Below are 17,840 nucleotides of genomic sequence, written 5' to 3' on the forward strand. Positions count from 1 at the left end.
TTTTTTCACTAGGAATCAAACTTTTAGTTGGCATCCCATAAAATAATTTCTCAAATAGTCTGGCAAAAGAAGAACTGCAAAAAAACAGACAGATAAACGTCCTTTCTCCACTCCCAAAGACAATGTGGACTTGACCCAGACACCATGATTTCTTCTGCCTCTTGGATTTGTTCTCTGTACCACAGTTTTGTCTTCTAGTCTGATCTCACTCATACTCTTTGTCAATGGCAAACCAAGAAAGACAGAGGATCTAACATGTGGTCTACTTTCCTGATATGTCTCTGGTCCCTGGATTCCATCTTCTGATCCCTAGAATTATTAAGATAATGCCCTATTCTCCTTGTCCAAATCTCAGTTATATGCTCAAGCTCTTGTTTTCTTATTTGTACCCAAATATTTGCTTGGGCTCTGGAACTCTGGACATGTGGTATCAAATAATGGAGGCTGGCAGACATCAACCAGGTTATAGAGCTGGCCTTATATACTAAGTCTGTCTGGAAAAAGTCCAGATATTGTTAATATCTGGAGTACGGTTTACACAACATCTGTGTAGCCTAGCAGCCAAAAAGAGTGGACTGGAATGTGCATGCATGAATAATGATGACATCACTGTACTAGTCAGTGGAGGGGTGGTAGATGCCACTGAGTGAGCATGTGTACTGTGTGGCCATCGTATTCAAAATGACTGAGCAAGTAGAGCAATGAATCTACATCAAATTTTGCATTAAACTTGAACACTTCTCCACAGAAACTATTCAAATGATTCAGTGGACAACTGGTGCTTGACAGCTTCATCACAACAATGTACTCATGCATCATGTTTACTGCAAATTTTTTGGCTTAATATCAAATCACCCAGGTGACTCATCCCCACTACAGCCCAGATTTGGTGCCTTGCGACTTCTGGCTTTTCCCAAAACTGAAATCACCTTTAAAAGGGAAGAGATTTTAGACCTTTGATGAGATTCAGGAAAATACGACAGGGCAGCTGATGGTGATTGGGAGAACTGTGTGAGGTCCCAAGGGGCCTACTTTGAAGGGGACTGAGGTATCATTGTCCTATGTACAATGTTTCTTGTATCTTGTATCTTCTTCAGTAAACATCTCTATTTTTCATATTATAGGTTTGGATACCTTCTGGACAAACCTCATACATATGACTGGTTTGTAATTTTTTTCAGGTAACATCAATGAATTTAATGAAAACCAAGTGGAGTGTGGAAGAGGAGCCATTCTGATTTTAAGAACAGAATAGAGATGAGAATATATGTAACCTTGTAGTTGATAAAATATCTGGTATATGTGAAATCACTTTAAGAGATAATATCTTCCATAAATATGATGTGATTTATATCAGGGTACAAAGAGGGAGGAGAGTGGAGAAAAGATAATAGTCATGGCTTCTAGGTTTATTTGGACAGAAATAGGGGAATTATTTTTTAAAAGGCCATCCTTGGCAATAATGAGCACTCAGACCTTCTAATAGACAGTATATTAACTTAAAAGCTCTGTCAGAAAATTTATCATTAGAGAAATGTTCAATATTTCCATTGGTATAAGTATAATTAAAGATGGTTCAAGGGTAGAGTAATGCAAAATACTATTCATCACAATAGCACCCCCACGTAGGTTACTTTCTCCCTCTCACCCCATGGGAAGACAGGCTATATGATAGAAGAAGAAGTTTTTAGAACTAGAACTTCTAAGAAAATTTTTACACATATTTATAGATAAAATGGACTATCTTTGCCATCAGTAATGTCATTTTTTTACAAAAGCCTTTAAAATATGGCAGAAATCCTGAACCATGCGGCGCTATGTTTCAATGTCAATATATCAATCATAACATCTGTGATTTGGGGTTACTAAGCAAAAACATACCTTTCCTCGTCTAAGGTTATTTTATTAGGATTAAACGAGTTTTGTGATTTCCTTCCCAGGTTTCCCAATTCTTAGGCTGTTATCAACCAAATATCTAAAGAGGCTGTTGGAGTTTCAACAAAAAACAAAATCTCAACTCAAAAATTAGCATATAATTTACATTCATCTAAGGCATGTATTACTTGAGAGGTCATATTTTATTAAAGCATGAAAGTGGCAAAATATTTCAACATGAACATAGTTTAAAATAGTAGTTAACCTATATATATATATATATATATATATATATATATATATATATATACACACACACACACACACACACACACATATATATATATATACACAGTTGAATAAAGTGATTTTTTAAAGAAAAAAATGATTACTACATCTTCTTCCTCTGTCCATATGTGATGCTGTGCTCTTACTGTGTCAACTTTTTAAGCAGTAAAAAGTTCTCAGTACCTATTATTGCAAAACAAAAAAAAGTGAATAAAGAAAAATTTTTATGCAAGTAACATGGTATAAGAAAATACTAAAAGACAAAGAAATTAGAACTCTGATATCACCAGAATGTTGAGGAACACCAAACACACTGAAGACCATGACAATGCATAACTAACTACTTTTGAATAGAAAGAATGGGAGAAATTAAGTATTTTATGGAAATGTCACTTGCAAAACAACAACAGCAAAACAAAAGAAATGACCAAACTCAACATTGGGATCATTTTTCTGTCACTTTGTGAAGCTTTAGTAATGAAAATAAAGAAATGTAGTAGAAAAAAATTGTAGGAATTTTTATATTTACCTTCTCTTTCTATAATTTCATGAAAACTACTTGAGTTACTTTGCATTAGGAAAACTATAAATATGTAATTCATGAATTAAAATTATTAGCAATTAAAAAAATGTCTTACCTACAGTGAGGAGGAGAAAATTAATCATAAGAGTTATTTAAACTTATTCTCTACTCAAACCCATGAGCACATTTTTTATTTTTAACTTAGGATCTCAGTAAGCGTTTTCATCACCTCAGTATTAGTGTCTCTTGGTTTTAAGCTCTGCCACCAACCAGCACCCACATATATTAGTGATAGAAGTTTGGTATTTGAGAATAAACATCTCCCAACAGGACAGACATAATAATAATGATGATATTGATAATGAAAAGCAAGGGAAGTTCAAGAAGATAACAAATATTAGAAAAAAGTTTTCATATTAACATGCTTGCATGATGCCCTCCATAACAGAAGCAACTTCATTAACACTAAGCCTACATTCTTCACAGGATAATTCTTGAATTTAGGAGAATTGAAATTATCTGTGGTGTTAAAACATGCAGTTAACTGAATCCCTTTGAACCAATTTCTCAGTTGTTAGGGGTCATGAATCTCAATTGTTACACATTCTTAGACACTAAAATGTGAGAAAAACTGTTTCAGACCTAAGAATTAAGAATTTATTTTAAAGTCAATAGCTACTAATGAGAGCTATTTATTTTCTTGGGCTTCTCAATTCTTTTTAAAGCATTTACCAAGCAAAGATTTTACCTTTGAAATAAACTTGCTTATTATAAGGCTGATCTTTGCTGAAGATAATCCATCCTCTACACACACATATGTAAACACAAATGAGATTTTAGTTTTATTCCCTCTCTTCTACACTGCCCCAATTCTCCCTGAGTAAAATCCATGTGCATAGTTTACTGTTTCACCCTTGGTTTGTACTCTAGCTTCCTCCTTTGTGTTCCCCTCAACCACCTTTACCCCCTCCCTGGCTTTACAGGAGGAATGGGGGGGGGTACATTCAGTATCTACCCAATAATTGCACAAAATTTATTGTTTGGGTATTAACTTATTTAAATTCAAGGAAACCCCAACTCAGAACTACCCAATGAGGAAGAACACCTGTGGCAGGCCCTTCTGCACAGAAGGAGATTTAAGTCCACATTGAAAGGAAGCTACCAGTCAGTGTTCAGGATCAAGAAAAGAAGGAGCAGTAGAAGAGGGATGAGAGGAAGAAGCTCCAGACTGTCAGTTGCTGCTTCTACAAAAGATACCTTGTAGGACAGAGATGGCAATGTGTAATGAGACCAGAACTTGAACTTGAATCTTTTCTCTCTCTGTTCTACAGGACATTCTGGAATCTACAGCACACAAGTATGGAGAAGTGAATAAACGCATCAAACATTATTCCTACAAGTGTGATCAGAATGAAATGTAACTGCAGTCTCTACAGAGTCAAATATTGCAAGTTCAGAATTCTAACTCGTTCATTTATTTCACTGATTACCATACATAGATATGAAATCAAGCACTAATTTCATAAGCCACCCTCTTAAAGTTAACTTGCCTTTCTGTTATTACCCATGCATCCATATTCTTGCCACACACATTTTCATGTTGATTTTTAATATTTCCCCACAGTCCAAAAATATCATTTGCCAAGAAAATCTGTTTCTATCATCTCATGCAATTTATGTCATTAGCTAACATAAAACTGTAGGGATCAATTACATTCATTATATACAAAATCTTACCAGGCTGAACTGCACCCAAGATATTAGTTCGGTCTTATACCAAATTACCTCTGTTAACTAAAAACGATTAGACATTTAAATAAAAACTTCAGGCAAGGCTGAAAACAGCAAAGACTTTGATCATTCCTTGCAGGTTGTAAAAGTGCTCCATTCTCCCCACACTCACAGTATTTTGCTACAGGGTATGCATAGGACAAAAAGAGAGAGTGGGGGGAAGGAGGGAGGGAGAGAGAGAGAGAGAGAGAGAAAGAAAAGAAGAAAGAAAGAAAGGAAGGAAGGAAGGAAGAAAACTACAATGTCCTTGCTATCTAGCACTCTAAAAATAGTGCTAGACAGTGCTATATATAAATAGTTTATATATAATAAAACAAGCCAATTCTCCATGCCATACAAACAGACCTTATAAAAACTTGCATGGGGAAAACTTTTGGGGAGAAATGAAGGTGATTTATGAACTGCTGTAGCAGTTGTATATGACACTGTCATTTATTTCCCATGATTCTTGCCCACAGGAAACACATCCTTTAAGAAACTGAATACAGTCAAGTTGGACCTTCTCAAAATCTGCAAGCTATCAACTTTCAAGTGAAGCTCATATATCCCTAAGACAATCAAAGGTAAGGACGAGGCATTGTAAGGCGATGAGAGGTCGAATAAGTCCACCTTGAGAGCGCTGTGATTCTGGTTATTCCCGAGCCTGAATCCAAAAAGGGGAGTATGCGATGGGAAATGAGGGGAAGAGAAATGCCCCCGAACCATGAAACAAGGCACCCTTTTGGAATCTGAGCTGAGCATTAGAACAGGGATCCCACTTTCCTGCCTACCTCCAGTCTCCAGTAAGCAACCGCTGGCGTCCTCCCCTCAGCTCCTTCCGCAGCAGCGGACACAGGATCCTGAGCAGCCGAGAGCGTAGGTCCTGCAGAGCGCTCTTGTCAAGCGCTACTCTCGACTAGTTACCAAATGGGAGAAAGGGGCAGAGACGCACAGCCAGGATGCTGATTAAAATCCAGTTTTCAGACACCAGCGTCCCGGAAGGTTCCTGCTTTTCTTCTGTGTCCTTACCCAGCTCTTTCGCTTGGCAGAGGGTTACACAGGGAGCCCCTGGCAGCAGCTTCTTCCCTTCTGCTCCGCCTGATCAGTCTCCGCCGCTGCCACTGCCACACTGCGCTCCCCGCTATCCACTCACGGCACAGCGAGAATGCCTGGCGGAGACAGCGCGGGGGGAGGAGGATGGATTAAATGGATAGATTTTTCGGGTAAAGAAGTAAAACTTTCATGTTGGAACCGTACACATAGGACTGAGAAGAAACCAAAACAAGTTGCCTGTGCGGTGGCAGGGAGGACGATTTCACCAGCTCTGAGGAAAATCGCCCCTCCTGCCAAAATTGGAAAGGACGCTCCCTAATCCTTGAGCGATCCTCGAGGACACCTCATAATCTCTAGTCTTCGAGTCCACAGGAAAAGCACTGGGCATGGTAAGCCCCGCTGGTTCACGCCTGTGTGCAAATACCAAATGTTCCTCTCGCTGGAGAGGTTTGCAGGGACTCAGTGGAAAGAGGGCAAAGACGAACGCTGATTCAGGAAGAGCAAGGGGAGCCGGAGCTGCTGCTTGCAAGAGCAGAGACGCGACTACCTTCGGGCACAGTGACTGCTTCAAACTCTGTTCCGTCCTGAGCAGGGACAGACACATTTAAAGGCCTGAATGGACGTAAGCACCAGCTGAGCTTGCGGGGTGAGCGCCAGGCCCCCCCACCCCGCAGGTTGTAGCGCGCAGAGGGCGATCTGCCGCTGGCGCCGGTGAGAGTGCCTGACTTCTGAGAGAAAACAGCACCGGTGGCGCTGGTGGTACTAGTGGAGCTGGTGGCGTTGTGGAGTGTCAACCCCTGAAGCCCATCATCGCGCATGATATCCGGGTGGCATTTATGCCGTGGGTGGGCTTTACGAATTGAACAGAGCCGGAGCTGTGTGAAAAGAGGTGTGGCCACTCTGCGCAGGCACTGAGTATTTGGTCACCAAGGCGTTCAACACCTGGTTTTCAGGGAAATTATTGAGAATACTTTCCTCCTTCGCTCCAGTTTGGCACCATTCTGATTAATTTCGCGAAGTTAGTTGAAATTCACCTCACGTCTTCTACATGAACGGGATTAGATTTTTCAATCTTGAGATTTCAATGAAGATAATACCTTAAATCTTCCCTTAACCCCCACACGCCTACCTCCTAATTCGTCCCCACCAGAAGAAATTATTCGAGCTGTTCAAATGACGCTTACTCTTTTTGTTAGGTGATTTCCATGCTTAGATATCTAATGGAGAACTTTAAAGCCTTTGCACAAGGAAGTAGTATTTCTTAAAGTAATATGTTACTATGTGGCATTTTCTAAGATTTTGGCAACTACTTCCAGGTTGGCGGCGAGAATTAGATTCAAACGCAGAAATATAATGAAAGAGGGATTTTGCTCCTTTATCCCGTGTAAAATGACCGCTTCTGTTTCCAACTACTTTTTTTTTTTTTTTTTGCCAGAACAATGATCAAACAGACGTGAAAAATAATCCAGAAAACAAGATTCACATTTCGGCATCTCTTTCCTAAATTTGCCTACAGGAAAAGAAAATTACTATCTGAGCGGACTTATTAAAAGCCCTGGCTCTGTTCCAGGTACTTCAAGACTTGCATTGTCCAGAGTAGTTGAAAGGATAATAGAATGGAGAATCCCAAGTCCAAAGGAGCATGTAGTCGTGAAGAGCAAATAACACTACATTTCTCACCTTTTGCGGTTTGAACCTAGCCAGGGTAGATTCCTTTTGATCACAATCTTTGCAAGCTTTTAGAAGTGAAAAACACAAACTCCCCCATAGAGCAGGCTCCATATTGTTTCATCTGGTATGACCGCCAGGAGTCCCTCCCTCTAGCGGCCATCCAGAAGCAGAAACACACTGTGTGTGTGTGTGTGTTCGCGCGCGCGCGCGCGCCATTTGCTTGATCACTGAGAGAACCTTCAGTATCTGTGGGCTCTCCATAATCCGCATGTCCTCTGTTCACCTGGACACTGAATCATAAGTGCTACTTCTAGAGTTCTGCTTTCTTCTTCCAATGTTGGTCCTGAGCTCAGGGTCTCACCAAACTTTCTGGACAGGCATTGCTGTAGAGCCATTGTAAACTTCGGCAACTGGGAATAGGGACAGCATTTTTTGCTCTTTGCGCGACTGTATTCAGAAAGATCAGAAAGAAGATGGGAGTAGGGAGGGAGAGGAACATTCAAAGGCTTTAGAAATGCATCATTAACGTGGATCAACTACTTTTTCTCAAATAAACAGGTTTCCAGTGAAACTTCCTAAGAAGTCAGGAGCGGTTAACCTTGTTTTGTAGCCGTCTACTACAACGCCCCCCCCCCCATCTCCCGCACTCTCTCCTGGTTTAGTGTCTTTAAGCTTAGTGCTCCCTAAAAATCCCTTGAGGCGCGGGTCTCCTCTCAAGGAGAAAAGTGAAAGCAAGGCCTGCCTGGAGGAGTTCCCAGTAACACAATCCAAGTACCCACCCCTCACCTCCACTTGTTTTGCAGCTTTCTGGGTAGCCATTCATTTCAGGGATAATCCCTTGCGGCCAGCGCAGGCGGTGGGATCCACAGAATCTCCCAGTTCTATTTCTGTCTCAGAGTCAGGATGCAGAGCAAAGGGCGAAAGGGACTAAGGTAGAGATCTGGACACGCCTACTCCTCCGTAGGAGCAAGAGCAACTGGGGAAGTGACTTGGGGCGGAGCACACGCTTTCTGGTGGTGCCAGGTGGTCTCAGGAGGCAGGTCAGTGGTTGGTTCATAGGGATTATTTGTGTTTCGGAACAATTTTTGGGAGGACCCAAGGCCTAACCCTATCCCTAACTAACCTTTGTCCCGGTGTCCACTGCACTTCAGATTTCTGGGTACGAAATCCGGGTCCCTGTTGAGCCGAAGAGCCACTTTCCCAAAGGAGGAAGGGTGCTCACAAAAGCCAAGTCGCTTAATCGCTTTGGGAGATTGTCTAGTGTGCAATGTTGCTCTCTACCTACCTGCCCCACCACCCAACTACCACACTTAATCCCCTCGGTGCGGTGGCTCTGACTGAGAACCACACAGAAAGGGCTTCATTCGCAGCAGTGCAAAGGAGAGCTCTGGCGCCTCCAGCCTCTTCGCGCCCTGTGCCCGAAGCGGACTTGGTCACTGCCTCCTTCCCCGGCAAAGATACGCGCGGCTGGACCCAGTGGCCGGTTGGGACCCACGCTGTGCTCTTGGCACCCGGAGGCAAATGCTCACAGCTTCTCCGGCAGGCTGAGTGAGCTGGCGCTCTCAGACTCTGGTCTTCCCAAGAGAGCTAGCTTAGCTAGCTGGCCGGGTGGGGCAGCCAAGCGCAGGACAAGGGCGACCCCCGCGTTGCCGGGATCGCTGAGAATTGCAGCCCCGGCGCCTTGGTCTGCTCGCTGTTGTTCTCCAGGCCAAAGCGGCTGGCGTTGGGTAAGAGCACCTGGTGAAGGGAGAAGCCCTGCACATCTGTCTTGTGCAGTCTTCCTTCCCCAGGTCCCTCCTGGGAGAACGACTCTGCATCCCAAGGAGCTCCTAGCTCCTGTTTGTTCTTTTGAATCTGACCTAGATTACCTGTACCCCGAGATGGGTAAGATGCGACCTTAGAGAGGGTGACTCATCAGGGTGGGCACTAACTAGAGTGACTAGAAAACTGGCTCAAAGGACCACGTTTCCCAACCCTTGAGAAAACAAATTTACTCTTGAATGGTACGTGTTTTTTTTTTTTTTTTAATTCGTCATACTAAGAACAGTGAAGGCAAAGTCAAAGAAACAGAATTTTTGTATTAGACTAACAATTGTTTTTGCTTCTACAAGCCTATTTAATACATTTTATTTACTTTCTGTCCTAAAATAGTGAAAATTTCCTGATGTGATACATAGAGAAAAATTATTTGCAGGACATGTCCAAAAATTCCCTAGAGACATGGGGTCCCTGACAAAGGTCCTTGATATTTGGTCATGTCCAAAATGTCTACACTAAAGAAGATGTCTCTGGGTTCAAACAGATCATAAAGTTTATTTATACTTTGAGTTTTCAAGATGAATACATAAAAAGTACTATCATGTTTTCTTGCCCCAGTAACTGTGTTGTGGCTGTACTGCCTGCCATAACAACTCTTCTTACCTTGTGGTAATGGAACAGGGGTTAGGTAGCTGGGTTCATGTTCAAAACTTGGAGAAAAGCGGGAAGTATATGAACTATGGACTGAATGTGTCCCTGGACATTTTGGATAGAACCAAATATGATGGGTCTTCTGGTGTGAATAAAATGTCTCTCTAGACATTTTGGACAGGACCAAATGTCCACTAACAGAGAAGTTATAAATTAATTTTAACCAATAAGGTTATATTGATATGATAGCAAGTAGTATTAAATTTCCATTTGTTATAATCTGCTTTTGTTATGAAAAATATCATAAGGCAAATAATTTCCTTAGATCTAGAAAAAATTCACCTAAAATGTTAAAAAAATACCACCTTTAAAATATTTATTTAAAATTTTTTGTTTATTAATATTCTTATAGATTAAAGTAATCTAAATGCTAAAAATAAATCTCAGAAATATTGGGAAAATGGCAGGGAATTTGGAGGAATATTTAGGGAAATATTCTATAATAAAATATTTCATTTGATTATATATTTTTAAAGACTTGATATTTAATATAAATATTTTTAATTTTTAATTACATTAACCATTTTAAGTATACAGTTGAGCAATGCTAAAAATATTCTGCTGAAAGAGACAAATGTTCTCTGTCCATGCAAACTGATAGAGCTGCCATACTAGAGCTAAGTAAAATCAAGAGTAATCAGTATTGCAAATCATGTTGTTAGCAATAACTACCTTAGACAGAAATGAACAGAATCATAGTAGGAACAGAATCATAGGTGTAGGGATTATTTGGAGGGTTATCAGCTGGGAGGAGGAAGGGGAGGAAGGGGGAAACGGTGCAGGGACTAAGAAGCATAACTGGTACAAAATAGACAGGAGGAAGTTAAGAATAATATAGGAAAGGGTGAAGCCAAAGAACTTATATGCATGACCCATGGACGTGAACTAAGGTGGGGGGGTTGCTGGAAGGATGGGGGTACTGGGAAGAGGGGAGTAAAGGGAAAAGAAATTGGGACTATTGTAACAACATAATCAATAAAATATACTTTTTAAAAAAGGATATTAAGTAAAACACTAGGTACAGAGATTGTTTTCTGTAAGTATAATGTGCAGATAGAATATTACAAGAGAGTTAAATTTTGGCACACCTTATGTACTTAGGAGATCTGATTCAGTAGGAATGAGCTCCATCAAATTAAAGGGGAAATGCTTTCTTATTTATCAGTAAATGTCTCATAACAAAATTTACTATATCCTCTTTATAACTATTATATAAAATTGTGTTTAAATCAATTTAAAAATTATTGCTACATAAGGGCAGTTATTCTCCTATGTGTTATTGTCCTGGTATCCCAAAGTTAAAGGTCCCCTCCACTTACTTTTATATATAGACTATCCAACCTGGGTGAACATTTAAAATATTATTATTGCAGTCTAGCTTCTTCTATCCAGGGTTGATCATTATCACTTTAAGAAGGAGTCTTTAGAAAATTAGAGTTAGTTAGGATCTTTCTCAGTGTTTTTGACAAGCAATAATATCTTTGAGTTTATTTAAAAGTTCCTATGGGATTAGAGTTAAATTAACAAAGTTGTTATGGGAAAAAAATCTTTAAATTAGGAGGAAGTATATTAATCTATGTAGATATATCTTACAGAAAATCTAATTTTCAAGTACACAATATATGATAAATTTGGTTAATAATTGAAGTATAAGTCTTTTTTTTAAAGGCTTGTTTTTTAAAATATATACTTATTTATTTATTATTTATTTTTTTATTTTTAGAGAGAGGGGAAAGGAGAAAGAGAGGGAGAGAACATCACTGTGCTGTTGCCCCTCCCTCGCATCCCCAACTGGGGTCCTGACGTGCAATCTAGTCATGTGCCCTGACTGGGAATGAACCAGCGACACTTGCCTTGCAGGCTGTGAAGTGTAAGTCTTAATATGAAATAACAATTATGTCTTTTCATTTCACTTAAAATTATTGGAATTCAATTTGAGCAATTAATTTGAAAACATACACAATACGTTTATTCACAGGTAAATTCAGGAAAAAAATATTTCTTTATTGGTTAAAATTTATATTTTCTATAAATCTCACCTCTTACAATAATTTTTAAAAGTGCCCTGACAACTCAAATATGTTCTTGAATATTTGAGCAGTTTGTTAAAATGTATATATTTTTCTGCCATCTTCAGTGAATGTCATAGAGAACAGATGTAAATAGCATCTGCTTCCATGGCAGATGCCAGGATGGTGTTGGCATCCTTAAAATGTCCACAGAGTCTTCCCAGACAGTGATCAGCATTTTTAAAAAAAATTTTTTGCGGTCAGCATTACAACATGGACCCAACTATGCTGTTAAGCTCTGTTGTCACAGAAATATTGTTAAGCAATCTAATGTTTCTATGATTATCAATTTTGTCTACAGTTCTAACCATTAAAATAATATTAATAATACACTTCTCCAAATTATATTTAAGCATTTCCAAGAATCTTTGCACTTACAGCAAATCAGAAAATTATAAAAATGCAGGAAATCAATAAAATATGTAAAATTAAGGATACTTTTCTTGTGTCTTCATTCTCTACCTGTATTAATTATCAATAACCATATAACTAGCACTTATTTCCTATTTCTTATTCCTTAAGTTCTACACTAAACATTTTACATATATTACCACCTTATTTCTTCACAACAAATAAGCAAATCTAGGATGATTATTCCCATTTTACAAATAAGGATATTGAAGCTTTTTAAAAAAAATTGTTTGTTTATTTGTTTTTTATTTTTAGAGAGAGGGGAAAGGAGAAAGAGAGGGAGACAAACATCAATGTGAGGTTGCCTCTCACTTGCGCCCCCAACTGGGGACTTGACGGGCAACCGAATAATGTGCCCTGACTGGGAACCGAACCAGCGAAACTTGGTTCACAGGCCAACGGGTATTGAAGCTTTTAAAGGTATAACAGTGTGAGCTAGGATATTATACAAATCTGAAGTAACTAAGTGATTGCGGTAGGTAAAATAAACATCTTTCAAAGATGTCTGTATACCAACCCCTAGAACTTATGAATATGGTTTGAAAAGGGGAAGAGAGAGTCAGAAGAGGGAGTCAGAAAGGTGCCATGTGAGATGGAATCAACCTATTCTTGTTGGCCTGAAAATGGAGGAGGGAGGAATGGACCCAAGAGTGAGGTGGCTTCTAGAAGCTGGAAAAATAATGGAAACAGATTCCCTGTAAGAGCCTACATAAATAAATGCACGCTGACACACTTAATCTTATCCAAAGGAGATACATGTCAGATGTCTGATTTACATAAGATTTAAAAATAGGGTGTTGTACTAAGCCACTTGTTTGTGGTATTTCATCAAAGCCATAGTTGGAAAGTAATTCTCTGATCCAGCTGTTTTTGAATCAGAAGCTAGCCTCTAAACATCGGCACTTTTAAGTCAATGACCACCTTTTGGGTAAGAAGAGGGTAACCTACAAGTATCAAATAAGAAGTCCTTTGGAGACAAGAAAAGAATTCAGTGCAGATCTGGCATTGTTTCTGCTTCCTCTACACTAATGACTGCATATCCATCTTGCAGAGGATATAAAGTCAAAGTACACTTACATGAGGTCTGAAAAAGTCCAGCCATTGTTAATATAACAAAAACAGTTTGTGCAACATCAATGTAATCTGGCAGCCAAAAAGAGTTGACTGAAATGCTCATGTGTGGACAATGATGACTTCACTGTACTAGTCACTGGGGGCGGTAGACTCCATTGAGTGAGCATGTGTACTGTGTGGACATTGCATTCAAAATGACAGTAAGTAGAGCAACAAATATGCATCAAATTTTGCATTAAACTTGAACATTCCTCTGCAGAAACTATTCAGATGATTCAGAATGCCACAGTGATGGGCAACTGGTAACTGACAATTTCATCATGACGATGTGCCCCCTCATGCATCACATCTAATGCAGGGTTGTATTTGTGTGTGTGTGTGTGTGTGTGTGTGGTTTTTGTTTTTTGGGGTTTTTTTTTTTTTTGGCAAAACATCAAATCACCAAGGTGACACAGCCCCACTACAGCCAGATTTGGTGTCCCATTAGTTCTGACTTTTCCCAAAACTAAAATCACCTTTGAAAGGGAAGAGCTTCCAGACCATCGATGAGATTCAGGAAAATACGACAGGGCAGCTGATGGCTATTGGGAGAGCTATGTGAGGTCCCAAGGCACTTACTTTGAAGGGGACTGAGGCGTCATTGTCCTTTGTATGTTTCTTGTATCTTGTATAATTTTCAATAAATGTCTTTACTTCTCATATTACAGGGCTGGATACCTTCTGGAAAGATTTCATATATGTACTTTGTAGTCACTTTACCAACAAAAACAAGAAAATCACTTAATATAAAAACAAATGGATTATTCATTTATTTATTATCTAAGTTATCAGATGGTCTCATTCTAAAAATATTTAAACATACAACACTGCAAGCAAAGCACACTTTTAAATTAAGAAAGAAGTCAAGGGAAGTAATTCAATTAAGGGGTTTGGAGTAAAGTTAGTATATTACGTACATAAATCATTAAAAATAAAAATTGAGAGAAAAAGATGGCGGCAGAGTAGGTAATGGTGTTGTCTGCTCACTCCCATCATGGAAGGACTTGGAGTGCAAACACGGAGAGCAGTGAGTGAGTAGCAGCGCTAACAGGGAAGGGAGTGTGGGAGTGGCATGAAGGAGGGCGGAAATTTTGGTCACGCTCTCCAGACCGAGTCGCTGGGCCTCCCAGACCAGCACATCTGCCATACCAAACCCGAAAGGGGCAGCTGCTGACCAGCTCATTAGCCGGGAGCTGCTTGGAGGCTTCCCCCTGCCAAGGGCACACTGACCAGCAAAGTCCCACAGGGAGTCAGTGAGAAGGTTTGGTTGAAACAGCCAGAGATGTGGGAAGACAGTGAACAGCCCAGACTGTGAGAAGCTATATGAACTGAGTCTAGGTGGGGCTCCCTTGGCTGCAATCTGGGGCTGAAAGCTCTGCGCTCTGGGTATTCACGTCAGAGTCCCACCAAACAAAGGGGCAGATCAGAGCCACTAAGAGGGGCTATATGGGAAAGCTGCTGCAGAACTGCAGACTCGGTAGGGACTCCAGGCAGGCAGGTGGTGCGCGAGCCAGAGCTGCAGCTCCTGAATGGAGACAGGACTGGAGGCTGAGCAGAGATTATTGGCAGGTGCAGGCTGGCCAACCAACAGAACAATGTTGCTAGACAAGCCTGAAGAGGGCTGAGGGTGCCAAAGAAGGGGACTCAACCAAGTGCAGCTCACAGCAGAGTGGCGGCAGGCCCACGAGTAAGAGACTAGCAACCCCAGAATCAAGCTGGGTCTCTCACAGCCAACCAGCCAGAAAAGATTTGAAACCCATGGAACTTTGACCAGGGGCAGATCCAGAAAAAGAAGACTGCACTTAAAGGTTGAACTGAGTAAAAACTCTTTCTCTTTTTTCTTTTTCTTTTCCTTCCCTTTTATCTTTCTCTCTCTTTTTTTTCTTTCTTCCTTTTTTAAACTCTTTCTTTAATCTGTTTCCTACCTTCTCTCCCTCCTATCTTTCTTCTTTAATTTTAATTTGTCTGTCTGTTTTGTTTATCCTCCCTCTCACACTAAACATATAGCATATAACTGCTATATAAACCTAATATTATACACTTAACACTCTCTCACTTCATTCTGCATTCTTCCCTCCCTTTTTAAACATACAATGTAAATATTACTTGCTGTCTTGCATAGCCTTGACCCTACTTGCTACTATTATAACTCTATCACCTTCCCTCTCAAAAATCACATTTCTTTCATTTAAAACAACTCTTATCCATTTCTCCTATAGTATAATAGTCTTAACATCTCAGTATTTATATTAATACTGGCTCGTTTGCTGCTGATAGTGGGATTATAGGTGGGGGATATTTTTGAGGGTGTGGGTTTCTTGCCTGGGTTGTGTGTTTATGTTTTAACAGCATCTCCACAAAAGAACTCAAGACAAGGTGGGTAGAGTGACTCTCAATCAACAAGCCAGATGGAAAAATTCACCATAGAGAAACTGAAATACAACCAGACAGCTTAAACAAATGGCATAAAGGGCATCCCAAGAGTGTCAGGCTCAGGAGATCAATGAGACTGCACCATTTAATCCCCCAGATCTCCTTTAAAGAATTTCATACCATGATGGCAGGAAATCAAAGCAAACAAATCTAATAAACAAAAACAAACAAGAAGAATCCAACATGGGGAGACACAAAAACAACTTCCCAATGAAAGGAAAAGAGGAATCCCCAGAAAGAAAGGTAGATTGAATAGACATAAGTCAACTATCAGACATGGAATTCAAAAGAATGGTTATAAAGAAGCTCAATGACCTTGACAATCTCAAGGAAAACTATGAAAAACTCCAGGGTAATTACCAGAAACTCCAAGGAAACTACAAAGAATTGCAGGGAAGCTACAGGGAACTTATGGAGAGCTACACCAGCATAAAAAAGGACATAGAAACCATTAAAAAGAACCAGAAAGAAATGAAGGATACAATTTCTGAACTGAAGAACACAGTAGAATCCATCAAAAGGAGGCTAAACGAAGCAGAGGATCAGATCAGTGAGTTAGAGGACAATGCAGACAATACAACAAAATGAAAAAAATACTGATAAAGAATGAAGAGGGTTTAAAAGACTAAACAACATTAGAATCATAGGGATATAAAAAGAAAAGGAGGAAAAAGAGATAGAAAACCTGATTGAAAAAGTAATGACAGAAAATTTTCCAAACCTGATGAGAGAAAAAGTCATGCAAGTCCAGGAAGCACAGAAAGTCCCAATGAAGATAAATCCAAAAAGGCCCACTCCAAGGCACATTATAATTAAAACAGCAACATTCAAAGACAAAGCAAGAATCCAAAAAGCATTAGAGAAAAACAGCAAATAACATACAAGGGAGCTCTGATAAGGCTATCAACTGATTTCTCAACAGAAACACTACAAGCCAGAAGGGAATGGCAAAAAATATTTCAAGCAATGAAAAACAAAGGCCTGCAACCAAGAATACTCTACCCAGCTAGGGTCTCATTCAAAATGGAAGGTGAAATAAGGAGTTTCTCAGACAAAGGAGGACTAAAAGAATACATCTCCACCAAACCAGCATTGCAAGAGATGCTAAAGGGAATGCTTTAAGAAAAAGAAGAAAAAAAGAGAGGGAGAGCAACATGGGAACAAAGGGAAATGAATAAATACCTGTCAATAATAACCTTAAATGTAAATGAATTAAATGTTCCAATTAAAAGATATAGGGTAGTAGAATGGGTAAGAAAACATGACCCACATATATGCTGTCTACAAGAGACACACCTCAAAACAAAAGATATAAACAGACTGAAAGTGAAGGGATATAAAAAGTATTTTAAGCAAACAGACATAAAAAAAAAAAGCTGGGGTAGCAATACTTATATCAGACAAAACAGATTTCACAGCAAAGGCCATAAAAAGAGACAAAGAAGGACATTTCATAATACTTAAGGGGAAAATCCATCAAGAAGATATAACCCTGGTAAACATATATGCACATAAGATAGGAGCACCCAAATATATAAAAAAAAATACTAGAAGACTACAAGAAGAATATCAACAGCAACACACTAATAGTAGGGGACTATCACCCCATTATCAACAATAAACAAATCATCAAAGCAAAGAAACACCAAGGATATTGAAGCATTGAACAACACACTAAAACAAATGAACTTAACTGATATATATATAGAGAGAACTTTTTGCCCCCAAAAAGGAAAATATACATTCTTTTAAAATGCACATGGGACATTTTCAAAGATAGATCACATGATAGGACACAAAACAAGCCTCAAAAAATTCAAGAAAATTGAAATCATATCAAGCATCTTTACAGACCACAAAGCCTTGTACTAGAATTCAACCTCAAGGAAAAAAATCAAAGACATCCAAACTCATGGAGAATGAATAACATGATATTAAATAATTAATGGGTTAACAATGAAATCAAGGAAAGAATCAAGAAATTTCTGGAAACTAATGATAATGTACACACAACAACCCAAAACCTATGAAACACAGCAAAAGCAGTCCTGAGAGGAAAGTTCATAGCAATATAGGCCTACCTGAAAAGGATAGAAGAATCTCAAATAAAAAATCTAACCCTACAAGAACTAGAATCTCAAATAAAAAATCTAACAGCTACAAGA

The sequence above is a fragment of the Furipterus horrens genome, unplaced genomic scaffold, assembly GCF_987537825.1.
Source record: "Furipterus horrens unplaced genomic scaffold, mFurHor1.1.pri manual_scaffold_5, whole genome shotgun sequence".
In the NCBI taxonomy this organism is placed as follows: domain Eukaryota; kingdom Metazoa; phylum Chordata; class Mammalia; order Chiroptera; family Furipteridae; genus Furipterus; species Furipterus horrens.